Raw genomic sequence first — 5500 nt, 5'->3', positions numbered from 1 at the left:
TTGAATCACTGAGCCCCCGCGCATGCCCAGTGCCGTGCAATTTTAATTTTAAACCTCGCGTCTTTGAAATGTGTTCCTGCTTCGTGTGATCGCCTGCTTGGTTGCTTTAAAACCAGCACACGTTTCACTGCCTTGTATTAATTGACAGGTAGGTTTCAATATCCTCTGGTACAGATTAAAACAACAAAATCACATGAATGAGATATAATTCACAAGCTGATTGACAAAATAATGCCTTTTCTGAGGTTGTTTGGTTGTCTGTGAACTAACATCTACCCTTGATAAGGATACAAATACAATAAAATACAAAGAGTTTGGAAAATGACTGTGACACAGAGGGATTAAAGGCAAATGATGAATAATAAAAACAAACCAACACAAAATACTGTAAGTTACTGCTTATAATGGATAGCTTCATGATTATAGATGGGACAAAATAATAGATGGAACCCCCTCTACTGTCATTATTTCCGATGGATAGAGCAAAACTGGAGAGAAATTGTATATGTATAAAATTGTCTGTAATAAAGAACTTGAAAGAGAGAATGTTTATTTTTTATTTTATTTTTTTATTTTTTTGTTGATGCCCCATTCCACTGATCCCAGCACATTAAATGAAATCATATTGGTTACAGACATATTTTAAAATCTGTTGAGAAAAAACAAAAATGTACTTGGCACCGATTGAGAGTGAGGGAAAAAAAGACGACACAAAACTGGCAGACCACCACATTTTAAAAGGATTGTCTCTCTCTCTCTCTTTTTAAAATATCTGTAGTTAATCCAAAAAACATTTTGTTTTTAAATACAGTATGAAATCGGTTTGCATTTCCTCCTCTCCCCGAGACTAAAAATAAACAACAACAAAACAAGAAGGATTAAAAAAGTACAGGAATAAAGAAACAGATCATCTGCCTTCTTCATTGTTATACATGTCGTGTGGTTCCAGAGAGAGGAGCGATATTGACAATTCAGTCAACAGTACAGGCCTGTCAGGAGTGGAGTCAGTGGTTAAACAAACCAGCATGAATGTGCAGCCCTGGTCCCGGACAGCCGTGGTGCCTACTGGGTTTAATTCCAGCAGGGCTTTTGAGGACTTCTGATCATTTCCATAGTAAAACATGTTTTGTATGTTTCTCATCAGTGTCCTTTAAAAACACAGATCTCCCAATCTCATCATGGAAAACATATTCTTCAGTCTTTAAGTGTGGTTCAGGCCAGTGCCTATTGGTGGTTACCCTTGAAAGTACGAGACCAACACATTCACTCCGTTCAGATGAGAACGGCTCTCCTGGGTCAGGGCTGGAGACCTTGGGTTTACATTTAACTATCCCACCCACAAATACAGTTGAGTCTAATGTGCACCTGTGCCGTGCCTTTCAGACCAGGCACAGATGCCATCGGGGGGCATCAAGTCTATCAAAATGAAGCTGTGGTTCTTGATGGCCACAAGAAGTGCGTTCTGGCTCTTCCTTCAAATGTAAGCCTTCAAACCAATCCGCTTATCCAGTTGTTTGATGAGCTCAGACAGGTATTTTTACGCTCGTGTTTTTTTTTCACCTCACATTTTAAAATCAATTCAAGTTACAGATACCTCGGAACATTCAGACTCAATATTTTTGCTTTCTTCCCAAAAAACTGTATTCAAAATAAATGCCATTGCCCAAACTTGTATTGATACCTCAAGAACTTCCCTCCACTCGTTTCATCAAATAAAACTGACTAGGAGAAACAAAGATCTGTACAGTGATAAAACGATGACGTCTCTGAACGGCAGCCTCTAATGACTACTACATCCTTTTTACAATGCAAGTGAAGTCACGGTTCTTGTTCAAATCGATGGATAACTGTGAACTCATTAAGACACAGATGCTGAATATGATTTTTAGAAGGTCGAGAGAGGAGAAATAAAATGCTGAAAACTGGCAGCTCAAATTATATCCTGCCGAGATCTGCCGGGTGAGGATAAGATCAGGCACAGCTGGGCCCAATTGTGGCACGAAGGGTTGAGGTGAAGTCTGAAGTGAACATCCCAGTCTGCGGGACACGAGAGCACGGAAGGAGAGCACTGGACACTGCAATTCTAAAACAGAAACAAATGTCCCGGAAGCCAAGAGGAATTTGAGAAGCCCTGCAATGTTTTTTTAAGCTGACCTGGTGATTCTAGCCAACAGGGCCTTGGCGACACAAACAGAACACCCCCGGAGACTTTGAGAGAGAGAGAGAGGGAGAGGGAGAGAAAATATATATATATATATATATATATATATATAAAATGAAAAATTCCTTATACACTTTCTTTTTTTTCTGACGCCAAACCCACAGAGTCAATATAAAATTACCAAGCCACAAGAGGGGGAAAAAAAAAAAAGAAAAGAAAAAAACATCATTTTTTTTACATGCATTTCTTTTTCCTCCTTTTTTTTTTTTAACTATTATGAAAAGCAGAAATCACTTCAATTACAGGCCTCTCAGCAACACGCATTCCTCCCAATGTGCACGTCCATGACAGAGCCAGCCGAAACACATAAAAACATCTCTTCTGTAATGCCAACCAGGTACAAAAGTCGAGCACTTCATTTACAATTCTCACATCTTGTTTTCTCTCTCTGGGATCCAGCGCTTGAGATAAAATCTCAATCTGAGCCAAACAGGAACTTGTCTGTTTACTTTCCATCCAGTGTGAGTGAGAAGACCCTGTTGTGTCTAAAAATAAACCACTTTTTTATTTTTCTTTCTTATTTTTACAAGAAAACTCTTTAAACAACCAGCAGTTACATTTGTGTTCCAGTTGACTTTAATACCACACACTGACTCAATTTCAAACTCACCCCCTATTTGTTGTCATGCTGGGCCTCTGACCTCTGAATTGCTTAAAACGAGGTTTCCATGTACTGCCATTGCACGTCAGTCAATCGCAAACTGGACACCCAGCGGCCTTTATTCTGCTCATATAATGTGGGATGGCATATACTGACCAAGCAGACTCCTGTGTGTCCCCTGCGTGTTGATAACTTCACTTACGATCAGTGTCAGCTTTAGTTTTTTCCTGCCCTATCACAGCACCTACTCTCACATCTCGCACCAAATGCTCTGAAACGTGGCAACATTTGGAGGCAAGCATGTATCGCTACACAATCTCGGCATGTGAGAGATTAGCTAGACAAGATAATGGTGGCCGACCTTACAGATCTCAATGCTGGGTCTCAGTGTGACAGCTCAGATTTCTAACACTGTGCGGGCAGCCGTTCAAGAGATCCCTGTAGGCACACTCTTTCGGGGTCGCAAGACAGGAGACGCTTTCCAGAGGACCTCATGAAGGGCCGAGAGGGAGATCAGAAAGTGAATTAATTAATTTGACTCAGGGATTCAAGACGTGTTCCGCAGTCTATCCCACTCAACGTGAAGCCAAAGGTTATTGGTGCAAATTTGGAGAGAGAAGAGGCTATGCAAGGACACAGTGGTAAAAGGGTAACTGTCTTGGATGAATACACCACTAAGCTTAGCCTACACTACCTGTCTCTCTGATTCCTCTCTAGTTACTGAGCGTTCCATCACTGAACTTATCTGTAGATCCAAATCATCTACTTGCCTACTTGACCCCATACCCACAAGCCTTGTTAAAACCTGTCTGCCTGCAATTGTTCCTCTGCTTACTGGCATAATTAATTTCTCCCTCACTACTGGCATTGTACCCTCCACACTTAAGGTTGCTGCTGTTACTCCCATCCTTAAAAAATGTAATGCTTACCCCGATGACCCGAACTACTTCCGTCCCATCTCAAACCTTTCCTTCCTTTCCAAAACACTTGAGTGGTTTGTGGCAACTCAGCCTCAATTCCATCTCCACTACAAAAACCTTCATGAACCATTCCAGGCTAGTTTTCGCTCTAACCACAACACTGAAACAGCCCTAATAAAAATCACCAATGACCTTCTCTGTGCAGCTGACTCAGGCGTACTATCCATTCCCATCCTTCTTGACTTGAGTGCAGCCTTTGATACCATCTCCCACCCACTCCTCATAGAACGTTTGGCTGGTGTTGGTGTCATAGCGGTCTTGGTTTTCTTCTTATTTGTCAACTATTTGTGCAAATTAAAAAACACAGATCAGGGTGTGCAGCTGTTTCACAGGGTGTCCCCCAGGGGTCAGTGTTGGGACCACCTCTTTTCATAATCTACCTCCTACCGCTGGACAAGATTATGAGTCATCATAAAGTCAATTTTCATTGCTATGCTGATGATACGCAGCTTTACATCTCAATCCAAACCCACCACTCTCCTCATTAACTGTCTCCATGACATTAGGAGCTGGATGAGCAATAACCTCCTCAAACTTAACAGCAATAAGATGGAGGTCATGCTTATCAGCACTAAATCTATTCTTTCTAAACAGCACAACCTTAGTATGAACATAGATGTTTTTTAAGTCAAAAGCCTTGGTACATCTTGGACAGTATGCTCTCTTTTGAAACCCACATAAAAGCCATCACCTGGACATAATTTTCCACCTCCGCAACATCTCCAGGCTTCGTCCTTCATTGTCACACTCCAGCCCTGAAACCCTTATCCATGCCTTGGTCACTTCCCGATTGGACTACTGCAATTCTCTCCTTACTGGTATCCCTATTAAACTAACCAATAGACTACAATTGGCCCAGAACTATGCTGCCAGAATACTCAGCTGCACTAGATCTGAACATATCACAACCAGTCCTTATCCATTTACACTGGCTCCCTGTGCACTACCATATTGTCTTATCGTATTGTCGCTCCTCCTTACTTACAAAGCCCTCCATAACCTGGCACTTACCTACCTGTCGGTCCCGCTCCCTCCGTTCCTCTTCTGCTGGTCTCCTTGTCACCTTGTCACCCCCCCATCCCGTCTCCCCACCATGCTCAGCACCCAGGCTCTGGAACGCACTCCCCTCACACATAAAACAAAAACCTTTTAAAAACATCTCTCTTTAAGAAAGCCTACCTTCTATAGCCCTATGCCTACATTTTAGCTGATGTTTCCTTTGTAACTGTCAGTCCCTATGTATTTCTCCATTTTAATTATTAATTAATTAATTATTTAATTTAATTATTGTATTAATTGAGATTATATAGGTCATTTTTTTGTGTAAGATGTCCATGAGTGTCTAGAAAGGCATTCCCCAAATAAAATGTATTATTATTATTATTATTATTATTATTATTATTATTATTATTATTAACCAGCTTCAAGAAGGTAGTCTGTTCCTTCTCACTTGAATCACTTACAGGAACATGAAAGAACCATGATTGATCCCAGTTTTCTCAGCATTGGTTTTGAAGTAAATAGTCCCCACAAACAATCGAGACAGTTTTTAAAGTTGTTAAAGTATAATAGATTTATCACTCAGTGGATTAAAGCCCTCGGGCTCCCATCAGAATCACAGCTCTTTTGAAAGCCAACATACAATGTCAACCTGTCCCCACTCCCACAGAACAGGACCAGAGTTCCTCCCGATCTCCT

This window comes from Amia ocellicauda, chromosome 7 (assembly GCF_036373705.1).
Source record: "Amia ocellicauda isolate fAmiCal2 chromosome 7, fAmiCal2.hap1, whole genome shotgun sequence".
Classification (NCBI taxonomy): Eukaryota; Metazoa; Chordata; class Actinopteri; order Amiiformes; family Amiidae; genus Amia; species Amia ocellicauda.
This window is presented reverse-complemented; position numbering follows the sequence as displayed.